Source organism: Mus musculus, chromosome 12 (assembly GCF_000001635.26).
Source record: "Mus musculus strain C57BL/6J chromosome 12, GRCm38.p6 C57BL/6J".
In the NCBI taxonomy this organism is placed as follows: domain Eukaryota; kingdom Metazoa; phylum Chordata; class Mammalia; order Rodentia; family Muridae; genus Mus; species Mus musculus.
In genome coordinates, this window is record NC_000078.6 from 13,132,727 (window position 1) to 13,153,013 (window position 20,287).

At 44.9% G+C, this 20,287-nt stretch overlaps 1 long non-coding RNA gene and 1 pseudogene across 1 annotated transcript; both read right to left on the reverse strand.

Annotated features, from left to right (window-relative positions):
• Positions 1 to 14,083: 14,083 nt before the first annotated feature.
• Positions 14,084 to 19,546, reverse strand: Gm38686. The gene is made up of 3 exons (XR_872498.2): positions 18,914 to 19,546; positions 14,745 to 14,912; positions 14,084 to 14,413 (listed from the first exon to the last, which is right to left on the reverse strand). It is a non-coding gene; the product is annotated as a predicted gene, 38686 (long non-coding RNA).
• Rpl21-ps2 (ribosomal protein L21, pseudogene 2) lies at positions 16,908 to 17,473 on the reverse strand (annotated as a pseudogene).
• Positions 19,547 to 20,287: the final 741 nt, after the last annotated feature.

Below are 20,287 nucleotides of genomic sequence, written 5' to 3' on the forward strand. Positions count from 1 at the left end.
TGAAATTTGCCTTATTTGGAACTAGGGTTGTGGCAAAACTTGTTAGTTAAGTAGCCTTGCCTGTCATTGGCTGAACCCTAAATCTACTATGGCCAGTGTTCTTAAAGGAAGTAGGCAGGAACTCCATGAGGCAAATGATGCCACAGAGGCTAAGCTGTTCCAAGACCTCCAGCCTCCACCACAGCAAAAGATTTGGTGCCCACTGTCTTAAGCATTGGCTTCACTGTACTCTGTCATAAAGGCCACTTTCCATGACTTTCTAACCTCCCTGAGTCTCCTAACTCCAACCACTCTCCTCCTGGTGTTGTTCTCCACAGGTTGTTCTCACCAGCCTGGGCCTCCCCTCCAGGGAAATATCTGTCAGCATCTTCCAGATGTGTATCTGTAATGTGAGAGACCTCAAGACTCTGGCAACAAGTCCAAATTTAGGACTCACTTCTTTCCTGGAACTCTAACACAGGGGATCTGGGCATTCAGAAGTCAACTCTAGGCAGACATGTCAGATGCAAACTTCAGCTGCAGCAGATTTGGGTTTCTGCAGATAACCACTTGTCCAGTAAGGGAGCAGAGGGAACAAACTGTATGGGGTGGGGATGTCAGGCTAAGGGGACTCAGCAAGGGGCATCAACAGGGAACAGATGAGCCATTGGTTATGGCTCTGTGACCTCTGTGTTTGTCAGTCATGCTTCCTCTCCAGAGACTTAAAGTCCTCACACCCAGGGGACATCTAAGACCCAGGATCAGGTGGAAGGACACAGACATACAGAAATCACCTTTGCCCCTTTCACTGCGATGGCCTCTGGGAATGATCATGTTGTATTTTTGTCTCCACCACGTGAGACATGCGCCTATACTGAAGAAAGAGGAGAGGGCAGATGTGGACAGATGCTGGTATGCATGGGCAAGCCTGGGTGATGATGGCTCCCACCTCTATACTTGTAAGGAAAGGAGAATTCATCTACACTGTGTTTGAAGGAAAATCTCCTCACTAAAATGATGCATTAGAACATAGTCTCTGCAAGTTAGGGTTGCATTCCCCATTTTATTCAGCATTCTCCCTTTTTAGCTCTGTGCTCCCCCTCCCCCTTCCCTCTAAGAAATACCTATAAATCCCTAACTTTGTCCAATCCATACCTCAGAATGTGACTGTACGTGAAGATAGGGTCTCTAAAGTGATGGGTCTTCTACTGCTTTCCAACCCACTATGCTCTGTGAGAGGTGGCAGGGAGGCCCCATGGGAACCACTCTCTTCACAACTTGATCTGGGACTTCCCAATTCTCTTGGCCTCCAGAATTTGGAGACTGGGAACTCTGCTCCTTGAACCATCCATTCAGTGTTTCTAGACACAGAAGCTTTAAGAAATGAATCATCTCCCTGCCTGTTCCACCCCACAACTTTACCACCACCACCACCACCACCACCACCACCGCCACCGCCGCCGCCGCCGCCGCCGCCGCCACCACCACCACCACCACCACCACCACCACCACCACCACCGGCACCACCACCACCACCACCGGCACCGGCACAGCTAACCCACACACACCATCATATCCACCACCAATTTCTGTAGCACTAAGAGCCAGAGACCGTCTCAGGAGCCAGCCCCTGGGCTCTGTGCCAAGTAAGTCACCAACTTGTGGTAAAGCTTTAATGAACTCACTTCCCCTCTGTGGGATTTATTTCTCTTCAAAAAAATGGGCAAGGCATGAACTGATTTATATGAGGAATAAACTTAGCTCAGATGGGAAACAGTGTGTGATATGGGGCAGGAATCTCTCTACAAAGAGATTGCATGCGTAGCTAAGGGGTTAAAGGTATATTTAAACACATGAACACCCAGTAGAAACACTTTCTTTCTTTTGAACAATGAGCAATACCCAATAACTTGAACCAAACATTATTATTCTAAATATTTTATATTTGGGTCCAATTCAGACCTAGGCACAGTGGCATGGCACTCCTGTCCATTGCCAATGCGGGGTGGGATTTCATGACCGTGTGTGATCAAGGAGAACAAAGACCATGAGCAGAGGGTCTTCTCTCAGTCTGACATGGCTCACATAGACCTCTTCCTTTGTGACTCCAGCAAGGAAGACAAACACAGCCAGCATGGTAGTAACTAGTAGGCTGGGTCTAAATTCACATCAGTCTAGTTCAAAATCTATTTTCTTCTATTGCATTATGATACCAGATATTGTCTTAGGAATTCTGGGTAATTCTAGGGCAGAGATTTGTACTAGCACTAAGTGGGGGTAGGAATTATGGATCTAGAGACCTACTGAGGTGTTTAGAGAGATGGCTCAGAAGTTAAGAACACTGTCTGCTCTTCTAGAGGTCCAGATTTCAATTTTCAGCAACCACACGGTGGCTCACAACCATCTGTAATACGATCTGATGCCCTTTTTTGGTATGTCCGAAGACAGCTACCATGTACTCATATACATAAAATAAATAAGTAAATCTTAAGAGACCTACTAATCTTGTGTGGGGAGGCCTTGTTATCATGTAAGTTGGGGTAGTATTCTAGTTTCATTTTCTAATGCTATGATAAAATATTCTGACAAAAGCAAACTCAAGGGAGAAAAGGTATGTTTTAGCTCATAATGGTTATAGCCCATCATATCAAGGGAGTCAAGGCAGAATGTACTTCAAACAGCTAATACATCCCTAGGCGAGAGCAGAAAGAGAATGAATGCAGACATGATGGTACTTGTCATCAGGACCCTTTACACATTAGAGTTCAGGACCCCTTTTCTAGGGAGTGGTACTCCCCAAGGTGGGATAGGCCTTCCCATACCAATCAGTTTCATTGATACTATTCCCCACAGACATGCCCGCTAGTTGACTTGATATAGATAATCTCCCTTTTCAGGTGACTCTAGGTTGTATTAAATTGATAAAACTAACCATTCCAGGTATGTATAACTATGGCATCTGGTATGTAGAGGCCAATGCTAAACATCCTGTGATTCAAAGTACAGCACCCATGATAACCTGGGTAGAAACCCTGTGTTAAAGTGGTAGTATAATCATCTGGCTGAGGATTAACTATGCATGAGGATCATATACATACATACATACATTATAGGAAACAACTAAGCCAGAAAGAGGGAAACACCAGGAATGGAACCCACAGCCTAGATGGTGCTACACAGGTAACCTAGTACTGAACCGAATCACCATCAGACAGATCACCATCACAGGGGTGACCCAAGGGCATACTGGTTATTCCTGCAATACCCCCAGAAAGCTTCTCTGCCTTTGTTCTTGCTCAGGAAGTGTTGACTCTTCTTGTCCTCACTAGGATTCCATATGGAAAGAATGGTCTTTAACCCAGCCCTGCCCTTGATGATGGAGATGGGATTTTGAACAGCTGCTTTGAAAGTCTGTACATAACTTCAGGACTTCTTGGAATTTTAACTCGAGGCTGCATATAGTAAAAGGCCATTCGGTTTTCTTGCTGTTGCTTCATTTCCTACGAAATGCCCCACACGGAATGTTCCTGAAAGCCAACAGACAGGAATGGAAACATGGTAACCTTCACTGAATGGCTCTCTTTTCTTTCAATCCAGAATTGCCTGTTAGTAACAGGAGTGAAGCAGATGAAGTGAGCTGTGGAGTCCTGCCCTCAGGGCACTTCCCAAGCCTTCCCTTCATAAGCTCTACAGGACTTTATTGTAGGATTTGAGTCTGTGCCTTTAGAGAATTCTAGCTCTAGTTTTCAACCCCAAAATAAACAGGCGACCAAGTTTTGAAGGAGACACCTCCCACAGGGAGGGCTTTCTTGATAACACAAAGTGGCCCAAGAACAGTGTCAAGGAGATGCATGTAGAAATACCAGAGCCAATGGAAATGACTTGGTCTTCAACTACACAGTTGTCTAGTGTCAAGAAAGAGCTCCAACCACGTTGTGGCTGGAGCTTAACAAACCGCAAAACATTTGCCCCAGAGCCAAACTTTCATCCCCAACTCTCCACTCGCATACCCTACCCCAGAGATGAAGTGACACAGGTTCCCTGCCTGCTCCAGAATAACCTTTGGTGCCTTCCAGGAAAACTAGTTATAACATAGAAGGCCTGTGTGTTCCAGCATGGTGATGAGGAACCAGTCTAAAGGGCGAAGTTATATGATTACCCAACTCATAGGGCGGCAATGCTACTACAAATAGAAACTGAAGACTGAGGCTGTCAGCTTCACAGCTTGTCTGACCTCGCACAATGGTTATTTTGTAAAACTTATACAATAAAGAGAAAGAAAAGGCTTGGGAGAAGGCTCAGCCACTTAAGTACTTATCTTTCCAGCAAGAAATTCTCCAGAATCCATATTATAAAAAAAGAAGGGAGGGAAGGAGGGAGGGAGGGAGGGAGGAAGGAAGGAAAAGGAAGGGAGGGAGGGGAGGGAGGGAGGGAGGGAGGGAGGGAGGGAGGAGAGAGGGGCCTGTTCCAATCTCTGGTTGCAACCCACTTTTCTCCATCCTTCCATGACCCTCTTGTCCCCTGATCTCACGCAACCATAGTCCAGGAAGTGTCATTCTCACCCTATTTGGAATCAGTGAGTAAGGAAACAGATGCTTGGCAAGTACCTGGGAAGAAAGCAAGGAGAGCACTGTGTCCTGGGAGCAACCACCTAATAAGTTGCTTTAAAATTTTCTTTTTTTCTTCCTGGGCTCCCTGGGCTTGGGTATCAGGAAGATTTAGTAGAAGAAATAAGTGTACACTAGAGCTAACTATTTGACAAGATGGGCCACATCTCATTATAGACATGCTGGAGAAAGGCACACAGCTGCATCAATTTTTTTTTTGATGAATCAAAGGAAGCCAGACAGGGCCTTTCCTGGGCTCGGCATCTACAAGAATTTTGATACTTGGACAAAGAACTGTTAGATGGTCCAATATGAGTGTGATGCACATTGAACCCAACATTTTGTGACCACGAAGTCAGAGTCCACAGCCCTTTGAAAAGGATGGGAGGAAGCCTCGCCTGAGAAAATTCCACAGCAGCTGTGTACGAGAGCATCTGCCCACCCATCCAGTCTGAGAGACAGGGGGAAGCAGTGCAGGGAGGAATAGAAACTTTTCATCTGTTTGAGTCCCATGTAGGTCAGTAGGAACAACATGACTGCCAGCTAAATGCCGTGTTGGTTAAGTTTTTAGACACGGGATAAAGGATGACCGGGTCCTTACCCATGCTGCCTTGTCAGGTCATCTTTGTGATCATCGTCCCCAAGGATAAATGAACAGCAAACTGGAGCTCATTCTGAAGCCATGTTCCAACTCACACACAAGCACAGACCGTTCCCATCAGAGCGGGGGTGGGGGGTGGGGGGCATGCTTGTGTATGTGCTGGGTTGCATAGTGACAAACACTAGATGGGGTCAGTCTTGTGTAAAGGGGGATGCAAGCAGTATGAGCCATCCTCTGTGGAATGTAATGTCATCACAGATGACAAGTTCCCATCGTGGGAGGCCTTCAAGTATAAGCAGAACTTACCAGAGCAGGGTGGTTCCTTTAGCATGCAAGGAAGGCTTAATAGATCATTTCACAATAGCTTATATAGACTTCGAACCTGACACATAGTAGGTATGCAGAAATAGTTTTAAATATACTTACAAATGATTGAGCTACTTGGTGAGTTGGCGACTGAGTTGACCAGGAAGCCAAACCTCCTCTGGTGCCTGGAGGGCTTTCGTTTGCCTCTTCACCTCTGTGGCTACCATGAAGATCAAATTAAAGGAAACTTTATGTTGTGAAGTTTTGATGAATGGATACAGCTGTACTTTGAAAGAAAAACAGACAGCGCCGCAAAGAACCCAGATTGTCTCATTCCCAGCCCTACATGCAAGTCTTAGGATGGCTATCATTCTGTTCATAACAGTTCTGACAAGAAAGGGACCCCCAAAGAATTTGGCTCTAACCCTTTCAAGGAAAAGACATGGAAGTCTTCAAAGGCAGATAAAGTAATTTATATTTATACGGAGTCAGAAAATTCTCTCTCTCTCTTTTTTTCTCTCCCTAGTTCCCACAATTTAGATTGTTAAAAGAACCATATTACAAAACAAAACACTCTAAATAAAGAGAGGAAATCAATCTTAGTTCAGACCTTGTTTAAAGAAATCATTTCAAATCCCACACAAGAAAAACATACACAGACCCTGATAAATGCCTGGGAAGCCAGTGTGCCTGGGAAGAGCGTGGAGCCAGAGGGACAGGGCAGAAACACAAGAGTGCTGAGCAGAAACTTGCAACCGCCTTCTGATGCCTTTGGTAGTAGCAGGGCAACCTGGCAGGAGAGCTCAGGTTTTGTCCAGACTAGACAGGCATCCAGGCTCAGTGAGGTTGACAGAGGAGACAAAGCTCTGAAGCTTCCTGGAGTTGGTAACAGGACCCAGAATCAGGAGGTCAAAGGATATGGATTAGAAGCCTTTAGGGAGCCTTGGAAATTTTCTGGAAAAAGAAAAAAGTTAGTGGTGGGAACAATTATAGAGAGACCTGAGGTCATGTTCTTGTTCCCACCTGCGTGAGACCTTGGTCTGTCTGTCTACCTGTCACACAGTTGAGGATCTCAGCCTCTGTGGGGAGAAACATATCCAAGCTTCTGTGTGAGTGAGCGCTCCTGCCAAGAGCCACTGAGACTCTGGATAAGTTAAACCAAAGGGATTTGGGTAGAGGATGCCAGGAGTTTGCATAAGGACAGCAGCTGAGGAAGAAGTAGAGGATTTCTCAGGATCAGGCACAAGCAGGACACGCAGCAGCCTGGTCCTGCCTGGCCTGTCCAACATTGCCAAGCAGGAACTGCAGCCCACCCTTGTGCTTCCCGCTGTGTTGTGACAACAGGGAAGGCCAGCTGATGTTCGTCTATTGGTCTTGGTGTGGATTTCCAACAAGAGCACACACTCGGCAAATCATTTTTCTCTCACAAAAGATAGGAGAGAAAGGAAGGGCTGTTAAATATGGACAGTGATAAAATAACCATCAGATGCTGTCCCGTTAAAGAAGCCAGAGATAATCCATTCGGTCCCTCAGTTCGATATTTTGTTAATCAAATGAACCAACAAGAAAGATAGATGTCCAATAGAAACAACAATTTAGGCTGGATATGGTGGCACCTGCCTTAATCCTCCATTTTGCAGGCAGAGGTGGATGGATTTCTGTAAATTTAAGGGCAACCTGGTCTACAAGATGAGTTACAGGATATCTAGAGCTGTACATAGTGAGACCCCCATCTCTATATAAATAAATAGTAAACTTCTCTCTTTTAGGCTATTGTATTATGGAGTAATTTGTGAAAGCGTGTAATTATATTATTTATTTATTTTTAGTTAGTTAATTGGGGTTTTTTGTCTTTTTTTTTTCTTTTCCTTTTTTATTTTTGGCATAATTTTGCTGCATAGCTCGAGCTGGCCTTGAAGCCATTTTCTCCTGCCTTTGCCTTCTGAGTATGTGAGTATTGTGAGTATGTACACCACCAAGCATAACTGAAAGGCTAATAATTGATTTTCTATTAGACATCTTGGTGTGGTATGTGTGTACTGTGCACAGAAGAGGGACTCAATCAAGTGGGGTGTGTGTGTGTGTGTGTGTGTGTGTGTGTGTATGCAGGGCATGCATGCCATGGTACATGTATGGGAGTCAAAGAACAACCTGGGGTGTCTGTACTCACTTTTCATCTTGTTTGGCGCAGGGACACTATTTTTTGTTCACTACTACATATGGCAGGCTAGCTGGTGTGAGCTTTCAGGGGGCTCTCTTGTCTCTGCCTCCAGCCTCCCAACAGGAACATGGAGGTTACACACACATGCTACTACATGCAGCTTCATGTGGGTTTGGGAGATTAGAATGCAGAGACTCACACTTATACATCAAGTACTTTGCCACTGAGCCATGCCCCCAGCCCCTCCACTGGCAGTTCTTAAACAGAAAACCAAAGAATGTCGCCTTTTACATCTGTGCATCTGGCAAGAATTTGAAAGCTCTGATAACATCAAGTGTTGGTGAAGATGTGGAGCGAGGAGAACTCAATTAGATTGCTGCAAATGCACACAACCACTTTGGAGGACAAGTTGCCAATATCTAACAATGTTGAAAATGGATCTACTCTATGAACCAGATGTCGCATTCCCGAAATACATGTATATATTTAGAGGTCTAGTGAATACACCGAAGCCCACGCACAGGCATGGGTGACTCACAGACAGCTTAGAGCCTCTGTGTATCCTTGCAGGATCTTTCTGCAAAGGCATCCAGTTGCACAAATAGTCACAGATAAGCAGGGATGTTTATTTTCTAGGGTTTTTTTTTTTTTTGAGTGGGGTGGACAAAATGGAATGCATCTGTCCTTTAGATTTTCCATGACTTTAGAAAAATGTTCTAACTCTCACTAACAGACTGGGACATTATTGTAGTTACAGTGTGCACGTGGTCAAGAGTATCGCACAGGTTTGCATTCACATGTGTGTGGTGGCCAGAAGGAAATCTTGGATGTCATGCCTCAAGAGCTATTCACTTTTAGAAGCATTTTTGTAGATTATTTTATGTGAGGGTTTTGCCTGAATGTACATCTGTTGTACCACATGTGTGTGATGACCATGGAAGTAAGAAAGGGGCATAGGATCTCTTGGAAGAAGAGTTACAAATAGTTGTGAACTTCCACGTGGATACTGGGACCCAAACCCAGGTCCCCTGTGCAGCAACCAGTATTTTTAACTGCTGAGCCATCTCTCCAACGATCCCATTTGTGATTGAGACAGTCTCACTACGCAGCCTTTGCTTGCCTGGAGCTTGCTACATAGATGAGGCTGGCCTCAAAGTCACAGAGATCTGCCTGCACTTGCTTCTGCCTTTGTCCCTGAAGTGCTGGGATTACAGACACACAAATGGCTTAGTCCTGTTTTAGGGGGGCACACAGAACCTTTTTCTGGGACCTGGAGTATACCAATAAGGTTAGGCTGGGTGACCACTACACTACAAGGATCCTCCCACTTCTCCCTCCCTTGCCCTGAAATTGCAAGCATGCACTCCTGCCTTTTTACACACATTCTGGAGATTGAACTCAGGTCCCCAAGCATGTGTGGCAAGCAATTTACAAAATAATAATGATAATAATAATAATAATAATAATAATTAATAATAATAATAATAAATCTCCTTGACTCCTTCTATTTATAATTTAAAGGTAAAAATAATCAGTAAGAAATGACCAGTCCTAGACATGAATTATAGATAAGGATGTGGTAAAGCACAGGCTGGAGACTGCTCCAGTCATGGTAACCAGCTGTCTATCCCAGCTCCCACCAGTGGGAGGGAAAGAGGCGAAGCATCCCAAAGGGAGTCTGACATCCCATCTTCATACCCCCTTAACTGGTTTTCAGGGCTCCTCACCATAGCCCATGCATCTTTACAACTTAACTACTTGTCTGAGTTAGAGCTTCTACTGCTATGAAGAGACACCATGGCCGTGGCAACCCTTATAACGGAAAATGTTTAATTGGGGCTGGCTTACAGTTCAGAAGTTTAGATCATTGTCATCATGGTGTGAAGAATAGGGGCATGCAGATAGACATGTTGCTGGAAAGGAGCTGAGAGTTCTACACGTGGATCTGAAGGCAGCAGGAAGAGAGAGTGAGCCACTGGGCCTGGCTTGAGCTTTTGAAACCTCAAAGCCCACCCCCAGTGATATACTTCCTCCAACAAGGCTACCCTTCTTAATCGCACCTCTCCTTCTGAACCTGTGGGGACCATTTTCATTCAAACCACCAAAGAGAGGGAGTATTCCATGAGGGTAAATGCTCCTGACAATGCTAGAAACATGAAGCTGAACCATGGCTATAGATGTCCAAACACTGTGTCTCTTCCAAGCTTAAACCTCCTACTCATTGCCTTTGTCTTTGGTTAATCACTATATATTGCTTCCAGACCAAACATCTATTAGATGTTTTAAACTCCTGAGCTCCATGATAGGTGGAGAGGATTGAGAGAGAAACTTCATAAACTCCAGGACATTATACAGTCCAACTACAGGGGAGACAGAGAAGAAGCAGATGGTAAGGTACCTATTACCTGCTGAATTTGCATTCTTAGTACCATGAATGTATCCCTTCTGTTTCACTGCCAAGTATCATCCCTTAATGCTTCATGCTGGGCTTCCTGTCTCAACGATCTTCCTTCCTACACATCTGCCACAGACTTCCAGATGTGGAAATCCTAGAATGCCATCTTGTCTGTAGGAAAATACTACAAGGTCTTAAGTATACCCATGCTCTGTCCCTCCATGGTACTACAGATGCCCCTTTGTGCTGTTTCCTTCTATGTTGTGTTCTTTACTGAGGCTAGGTTTTGCATGTGCTGCAGCATCAAACTGCAATGCCTTTTCTATCTTAGAATCATCCTATAGCCCGATACAGAAATTGCATAAGGCCTATTCTCCCTATAGCATCTCCCTGAGTCCATCTCTACAGAGACCAAACATGTTCCCAATTGCAGCTACCATGTCAATGGCCCTGCATAACATATGCTCTGCCTCGTCTGCTAGATACTGTACAGTATCCCAGAGTCTATCCACTGCATCTTAATCCCCACCATTTATATGGAGCTCAGGAAATACTTGTTGGGAGTCTCTTCTAGAAATTTAGTGTGGGATGTAAACCCACACCAGGCAGTTTGGGAAGATAGAGCAGGTTGAGATCTGGAAACTTGGTGGGCACACACCTGAGACTTAGGCAACTCTCTGCTACCTGCCAGACTCCTGGCCTGGAACACGTGCCATGCTCCTCACATAAAAGAAATGTGCCTTATGGGTCACGTAGACCCACAACAGACTTCCCTTTGCTAATGAGGTACCGAAAGGTCTGGAGGGCTTAGTCAATAAGCATCCCTTCCCAGACATTCCTCCCTGCGAAAGGAATTTAATTTCAGGTCTACTTTGAGAAGTGGGCATGGCTTTATGCATCTATTTTCCACCATGAATAACCAATCAACCATGCACTTAGAACCATGAACTGTCTCTTTCATTAAGATCTGCCACGGGCTGGAAAGATGGCTCAGCAGTTAAGAGCACTGACTGCTCTTCCAGAGGTCCTAAGTTCTAATCCCAGCAACCACATGGTGGCTCACAACCATCTGTAATGAAATCTGATGCCCTCTTCTGGTGTGTCTGAATACAGCTACAATGTGTGTGTGTATAATAAATCTTTAAAAAAAAAAAAAAAAGATCTGCCATGGGGAACCATGAAGAAGGCATTTGACTACAGAGCCACAGCTTAATTCTCCCGTAGAAGTCCTCACTCACAGCCAACCTTGCATCAAGCTAAGGACAGTCACCCCTGGGACAAGCCAGAGCTCCCCTACGCCCCAGTCTGATGCTGTCCCCAGCTCATGGTTCCCCAATTCTGTTCTAGGTTCTTCCCCATCTCCCAGTGGTGCCTGGATGTCCAAGAGTCTTAGAACCCCAGGGCCCCAGAGTCTTAGAGGTCCCAGAGCAGCATAGGCTTTCCTACATCTCAGACTGCACTTTCGCACCCTCGGAGCAGTGTCTTGGTGCTTCCCAACAGCCCAGCACCAGCCCCTGTGGTGTGGGAGAGCACAGTCAAACTCCTCGTGTTCTGCCTTCCCAAGTGGCTGTGCCCCTTGATGGCTGCATAATAACTGCCTCTGAGGTCAGCAGAAAATTTAGGAGAGGGCCCAGAGCAATGCCGCTTAAGCAATACCCCATAGGAGATAGATGGAAATATGCACAGATTCTTTTCTTTTAAAAGACCTGTAATTTGAATGTTCTGCTTTCTGTTAGCCTGTCTCTCTGTATCCCTACTGCCTTAGTTTGCTTTCTACTGCTGTGATAAGCACTGTGACTAAGAAAATCAAGAGCTCCCCTACATGGAGGAATGCTACTTAGTTCTCACTCCTCATGGTTTTCTTGATTTGATTTCGTAAACAACCCAGGACCAAACGCTCAGGGGTAGCATCACCCACTGTGAACTAGGTCCTCCCAAATTAATGATTGATTAAGAAATGTCCCACAGATGTGTCCACAATCCAATCTGATGGAGACAATTCCTCAGCTGACATTCCTTCTTCTCAGGTGACTCCTGTTTATATCAAGTTGACAAAAACTAACTATCACAGCTACATTTGACAATGAATCCCTTGGGCATGAGCCTCAGGAATGAGTAGGTCCCCATGGCTTGTTGCCCAGCTCTCTAAGAACTCCTCCAGGTTTCCATGGAGACACTTCTAGGATCAAGAATTTATGCTAGAGGATGACTATTTCCAAACAAGCCACTGTATCTTTTCATAAATGCCACCTATATCCTCCCAAAGACTGTTCCGTTGCCTTATGCTGCAGGTGAATAAGTCAAAATCCAGGAAGCCACATAGGAAGACATTGGTCTAACAAAGAACAGAATCCTTGTCTCCTGTTATCACCACTGTGTCTTTGACAGAGGATGTGGGCAGGTTGGAGTGGTAGGGTAGAGTGGGGAGGGAGTCGGAGGTGGGGAACTAAAGAAACATAAGACAGCAAGCACCACGTTCATAGACGAGCTCAGAATTAACATGCTTCTTTCCCTCTGAAAGTTAAACGAGGACAATAATGCCTTGCCTGCTTCCCTCCTAGAGGTGTTTTGAGGATTTCTGAGATAATGTGTGTGACAGCTCTTTGAGAAGCATAAAGTGCTGTAGAAACACTGGAGCCTATTATAGCCAAGCCTCTACTGAGTCACGTGGCAGCAGCAGCAATTATTATTATTTTTTTAACTGTAAAAAAGAATGAGGCAGAGCCCTTCCTGAGAGAGGCTTCTAACACCTTGAACATAAGGAAATCCTTCCCCAACAGAGTCAGCTCCAAGCTAAACAGGGGAGAATTGTTTGCAAGGAGCTCTCATTTCCTCCTCCCTCCCCCTCCCCCAAGGCAGAGTATTCAACCGGGCACTAATTTCACTTTATAAATGGAAACTGAATCACTGCATTCCAGGCTGGAAAATGATTGGAAATGAGAGTATGTCTGAGGTCAAGACCTAGCCACTTCCTCTTTGGACAGGAAGTAGACTCTCCAAATGGTTCTTGCAGGACCTCTGATGATAAAAGGCCTGCTTTGGCCCTGAGCTGGGGGAGCTCTATGGTGTTTTCAAATCACACTTTAAAGGGGAGAGGGGAAAAAAAAGAAAAACCCGGATGTCCCTCTCTAAACAGGGATGTCAGTTCAGGAAGGAGGGGCTGGACAGCTGCCTTTTTGCAGGCGGTTGTCGACAGCCTGAGAATTGTTTGAAATCTGTTATAAACACAGGCATAGAGTTATGATGAGTCAGGGAGAGGTGCTGAGCCTCTGCAAGGATGCACAGGGTCTCTCAAGGCGTCCAGGCCCTGCTCCCCACAGCTGGCTGTTCCATGACTCTAAAGATACCCGATATTTGGGCATATGGAGGACACAGCTAATTTGTCCCAGCTCCCTGTTGGACATAATGACATTAGTAATGCTATGGAGCAGAATCTGAAAATAAAGAGAAACATTTGGTGGCTTCTCCCATCTACCATGTGTGGCAAGGAATAGAAAAAAAAGTCATGGGGAGGGTTCCTGGAGGGTCATTTATATGGGATCCGACAAGCCTTCAAGGAAGAAGCCTCCAGGAGCCTGGAAATGGAGATTGTGTGATCAAGAAGGAGAGGCACAAGATTTGGCAGAGAGCAAACTGGCACGAGTGTGGTTGGGAGGCTCCTGAAGACTAGATGTGGGAATTTCTGATCAAGTTACTCAGTCACATGGAATCTCTACTTCCAATCCTACAACCTGGGCATAGTACTCCATGTTGGCTTGGAAAGCTGAATTTGGGCCCTAAAATATCTACTATCCAAGTCAAAAAGATTGAGCAGCCCCAGTCTTGAAAACATCTAGATCTTAATAAGAAAGAAAGCCGAGACACTTTTTTTTTCTCATTGTAGGATTAGAGAACACAAACTGTAAAACCCGTACAGAATGCATCACCAAAGGCAGCCACTATTAACATGTTGGCATTTTCTTCTTGATTTCAAGTTAATTTTTAATACTCACCATCCTTTGTATTTCTAGTATTGCAGAATAATTTTCCAAGTATTAGGTGACTTAAAACAATATCCATTTATTATCTCATAGTTCTAAATCCAGGAAGGCCCACCTAGGTTGTCTGTCTAGATTTTACAGGCTAAAATCAAGATGTCAGACATCTAGACTTCTCTAGAAGTCAGGGAAATGTCCTTACAGGTAGCTTGGGCTGTTGTCTCAATGCTGTTCTGTTTCTTTAAGCTGTACAACCAGGGTCTCTGTTTCCATCCAATGTCTCTTATGTCATAGAAGTTTCTCTGCCTTCGAGTCCATCCCCCTTCAATCCAGCACAGTTGAGTCAAGTTCTCCTTCTGCTCTGCAACTCCTTGACTCTATTACCAGCTAGAGTGAATATTTAGATTCTAATTGGTTTGGGTGATTATTTAGGCCCTCGTAGACAGTCTCTCTTACGTGTTGGGTACTTTTCTCATGACCAAATACATGACAAGAAACAACATGAGAAAGGAAGCAGTTATTTTTTGACTCACAGTTTAAGACAAACTATTATGGCAGGGAAGGCATGGCAGCAGGAACCTCAGGTTGCTGGTCATACTGAATCAGGAGGCAGAGAGTGGACAGGAAGTAGGGCCAGGCTACCCACCCTTGAAGCCCACTTTCCCAGTAACTCACTTCCTCCAGCCACGCCCCACTTCCTAAAGGTTACATAACTCACCCTTCTCAAATTTTATCACCAGCTGGGGTCCAAGAATACGACGCCATGTGGAGGACAGTTCACTTTCAGACCACACCACATAGTAATCAGAAGAGTAACAGCAGGTTAAAGTTCATGCGAGGCCATTCTGAAGTTCTGTCTGATACACTCTATATTCAATTCTGTATCCTAATATTGAAATAAAGAAAACAACATTGTCACATTCCTCATTAATTGCTAGAAATTATTTTGGCTTGTTCTGTTGGATTAGATAGCTCTGATTAGTCAATTATTAACTATTTTTAATAGAGCCCATTGTCTTAGCTAGGGTTTCCATTGCTGTGAACAGACACCGTGACCAAGGCAACTTTTATAAAGAAAATCATTTAATTGGGGCTGCCTTACAGTTGCAGAGGTTTAGTCCATTACCATCATAGTAGAAACCATGGCAGCACGTAGGCAGACATGGTGCAGGAGGAGCCAGAGTTCTACTTCTTGATGAGAAGGCAACCAGGATGAGACTGAATGTGTTTCACACTGAGCATAGCTGGAGCATTTACGACCTCAAAGCCTGTACTATAGAGTGATACACTTCCTCTAATAAAGTCACACCTCTAACAGTGCCACTCTCTAGGGCCAAGCATTCAAACACATAAATCTATGGGGCTGTACCTATTCAAGCCACCGCATCCCTGCTTATAAACATCTTATCTATTAACAGCATTACAATGCCTAATGTGGCAATATAACTGGGCTAAGGAAGGCTGGTAACTGGAGAAACATTTGCATCTAGGAACACAGATGAGTCTAGCATTTGTTTTGTCAGATAGAATAAAGATGGTCTGCCCCAGCTAATGTGGGTGAACACCGTCCAATCCACCAAGGACCTGAGTAGACAAATAAAACAGGAAAAAGATTTTTGAGGTGGGACATCCATCTTCTCTTGTCTTCAGATGTCAGATCTTCTGGGCCTTTGGACTTCAGGTCTACTACCAGTGTTCCTATAGCTCTTTCCACCAGTTCTTATGTCTTCAGACTCAGACTGGATCATATCCACTGGGTTTCCTGCTTCTCTGGTTGAAAGGCAGCAGGCGGTAGAACTGGGTCTCTACAACTGTAAAAGCCAGCTTTGTTAGTCTGTATGCCTGTGGATGTGTATAAAAGTTGTTTATATTGTCATGCATTTATCCTGCAAGCAAACACTAAGCATATCCATTCACTCTGGGGAGTAACACTCTGAGTCTTGTATTCACACAGATGGCTCAGCCCAAATTGGGAATGGTAGGGGATAGAAGAGCAGTCAGCCACTCTGGAAACAAATTGGGACCCTAGAGGGAATCAGGTGAGAGAACCATTAGTCAACACACTTAGTTACTAAGAGCCCATGCATTCAGCACTTCACGGCTCCGGCAACAAATGCTAAGTCCCTACTGTTTATTTGACATTGCTCTGGATCTGGGGATGCAGACAAATTGTCTTTTCTGTTCTAAAGGAACTCATTGTCGATTAAGAAAAACAAATATGGCATAAGCTGAAAGCCCAGCATCAGGTCCTCTGTGGTCTTTTATACTGATCCAGAATGAGCAAAAGAGGAGGTAGTCTTATCTTCCTAGGACATCAGGGGGACAGTAGAGAGGTCAAAAAAACCATACTAGGTTTTTCTATATTTTAAAACTCAGGAGAAGGTTGGTACATTCATGCCACAGTGCACACGTGGAAGTCAGGACAGTTTGCAGAGTCAGTTCTATTCTTGCGCCATGTGAGACTTGAGGGTTATATGCATGTCATCAGGCTTGGCAATGCGAGCCTTCATCCACTCTCCTTCAAGCTGTCCCAAGGAATCTTTACTAGAAAGTGTTATGGGTGTTAATTATATCCCCTCTCCCCACTTCCAAGAACACAATATGACCTAATTTGGTGATAGAATCCAGATTAAAAGAGGTCATTAAAATGGGTCCCAATCAAATAGAACTGGTGTTTTAAATCAAAGCTTGAACATCTCTGTGTGTGTGTGTGTACACATACATACAAGAGGAGATATAGGCAGTGTCCACAGGCATTCTCCTACAGAAAAGGAACCAAAATCTGTCAACAACCGCCAGAAGCTAAGATAATGACCTGGGACAGTTTGACCCTAAAGTCTTCAAGAAGAACATGTCCCTTCTTTTTCTTTTTCTTTTTTTCCTAAGGAAAACACTTTGCAGTCCTGGTCCTTTATTTCCCTTTTGTACATTAGGCCATGAATTCACATGCAATGGGCTCCAGCAGCTCCAGCTCTTTTCGCTTAGTCCTCACAAGGTGTGCTTCTCTGGGTGGCACAGGCTGGTGTTTCAGCTGAACACAGATGCCCTTCTCTTTGGCTTCCTTTTTCTTCTGATTGTTCTCCTTCATCCGCTTCAGCAAGCTGTCTCTGCTCTTGAGTGCTTGATGTGCCCAATCCTCACATTGATCCTTTTGGCCAGAATTTTACCCTTAACTTGCTTGTTTACAATGATGCCCATGGCATGCTGGGTGACATTGTAGACTCTTCTGGTTTTGCCATGGTAACACTTATGGGGCATTCCTTTTTGAACAATGCCCATTCCCTTGATGTCTACAATATCTTCTTCTTGTAGATTCGAATGTATGTGGCCAAAGGAACAATGCCATGTTTCCTAAAAGGTCTCAAGAACATGTACCGGGTGCCTCTCCTCTTTCCCTTTGGGTTTGTCATTTTGGTGAGTTACTGGAAGATGGCTGCCGTAGCCGAAGTGTCCATGTCCTTTCTTAAATCTTGACCTTGGACTTGTATTCTCTGGCATTGGGTCAATATATTTCTGTTGTCTACGCTGTCTTGTTTATGTTCTTTATAAAGTACTGTTGGTAAAGAAATCCAGTAAGTAGTTACAGGGAAAGCCTATTGTGGGACACATTATATGAAGAGGGCTGTCCAGTTTGAGACATAAGGTATGATGGGGAAGGGGAACCTGAGATATGGAGACACTGGCCTGATTTACCTAGAAGATCTCAGTTATTTTCAAGGCATGGCCACATTTCCCTCATGTCTGTGTGGAAGACACAGAAAAAAGAAGCAAGGTAGTGAAGTTAATTAAGATGTGTGGGAAATACCAAGGCAGTAATGGACAGGGTGTGGTCTGGGTCAATGATTGAAAGGCCTAATGGAGAATTGTAAAGAAGGTAGAATCACAGAGCTTGGTCATCAATGGTGTTTGACAGGGAAGGGAGCATGTAAGATGACCTCAGACTTCTGCTTACAACTTATATCAAATCCATCATTTTTCCAACTCAAAAAAAAAAAAATGCACCCTTTGGCCAAGATGAGTCGCCAGGCAGTTATTGCCTCCTCTTGGCAGGAGAGGCAGGAACATCAGTCACTGGGATCAGAGTACACTTGCCCATTTCACGTTATCTCCCCTAATAACAGCAGTTGTCATCCCTCTCCAGAAAGAGGACGTGATGGCTATGACTGTCATTTGACCTCCACAGCCTGGTGTTTCCATGGTCACTGTCTTGGGAGCTGCCAGGAAGTTCTGACAGGAAACTCCCCTTTGGAAGTGTTTTGTTTTCATTGCAGTTTGTTTCTTCCCCTCCAAGGATGCTCTCCCAAATGGGGCAGGGCCTGGAGCTTGTTCCTGCTACTGACTCTAGGAGGGGGACCTCATCTAAATCTCCGGGTAGCAGACATGACCAGACTGATTTCTGGGACCTACTGAGTCTGGGCTTTCCAGGAACAAGTTAGGGACCCAGAACCACCCAAGACTGGCAACTGGAGAAGGACTGGACTGGTTGGCTTTTTTCATTTGACATAAACCTAGATATCTTTGGAAGAAGGACTCTTAATTGAGAAAATGCCTTCATATGATTAGTCCATAGGTATACCTGTAGGGTATTGTCTTCATTAATAATTGATGTGGGAGAGTCTACCTCACTGTGGACTAAGAGGTGCCACTCCTGGGCAGGTGGTCCCTGGGGAGTATAAGAAAGCAGCTTGAGCAAGCTATAAGGAGCAAGCCAATAGGCAGCATTCTTCTCCATCAGCTCCTACCTTCAGGTTCTTGCTGTGACTTCCCTGAATTTTGGAGTGTATGCTAAACCCTTCTTCCCTCCCCAGTTGCTCATGGTCATGGCATGCTATCAGAGCAATAGATACTCTAAGACAGGAACCTTGGTAAGGCAGGAAAGCCACTTACAGAGGCACTGCATACTTTCCAGTGAACTGGGGATTCCAGAGGGCCAGCAGAGTTCAGGTCTAATCACTACAGGGCTGATGATGACAACAGGACCCCAGGAGAAGATGAGTCAGCTTCAGGCTTTTGTTTAGAAGTCTGTTGCTTAAGTTCCTCCAGTTCCAGCTACACCTTGTTTTCCAGGCACTAGGATGGCCCTGTCCCGGGAACAGGAGAGAAACCAGCAGGAGCAAGACCACATTCCTGTATCTCCACCACCCCTACAAACATGACCCACCCTTGCTGCCAGCCTTCTTCACTGCCCCATCCATCCCTCCGATCACTAGAGCAGAACTTCTTAGAGTCTCAATGCAGCATCAACTCCCAGGCATCTATGCACAGAGAACTCATCGTAGACTTTGGAAAGGACAGCTGCTATCAGCTTCTCCAGAGATGGGAATGAATGTACCAAACATTCTCCTTTAAAAAAAATAGGACTTAAAGGCCTTTATAAATTAAACCTCACAAGCCAGGCGTGGTGGATCACGTCTTCAATCCTAGCACTTGGGAGGCAGACGCAGGCGAATTTCAGTTCAAGGCCAGCCTGGTCTACAGAGTTAGTTCCAGGGCAGCCAGGACTACACAGAGAAACCCTGTCTCAAAAAACAAACAAACAAACAAATAAATAAATAAATAAATAAATAAATAAATAAAACCTCCCAAGGAAGTGAGTCCCAGGCACAGCCTCTGGTTCCTAGAGGGAAGACTAGACTTACAAAGTAGGTATGCATAACCGTTACCATTCTCAAGGTCTTGGGATCCCCTACTGCCCTCCACAGTGTATCTAGGCTACCCAGCCTCTGACAGGACCAAATTCACAACCAACATCCCACAATGATGTGGCTCTTTGGTCTGGGACCCTTGGCTTAGTCTGCCACATTGCTGGGCTGGGTTGCTACAAAGATTGAAAGCTGTTCTTTTTCCTTGCTTATGGTTCCCAACAAGCTAGGTGACAGAGATGTTTCAAGCTTGGAGAGAAAAGTCATTTCTCACAGCTCTTGCCTCACCCTGGCCTTGCAGCTTTACAAGCCCTAGGTGATGGCACATTTTTTTTTATTCAGGTGTGGTGGGGCACAACACTCTAGGACAGCATTTCTCAACCTGTGGGTCGAGACCCCTCAAGGGGGGAGGTGCCAAATAACCCTTTCACAGGGGTTACCTAAAACAATAAGAAAACACAGATATTTACATTAGGATTCATAACAGTAGCAGAATTACGGTTACGAAGTAGCAATGGAAATAAGTTTATGGGTGGGGACCACCACCACATGAGGAAATGTATTTAAGGGTCACAGCATCAGGAAGGTTGGGAACCACTGCTCTGGGACATGATCACCT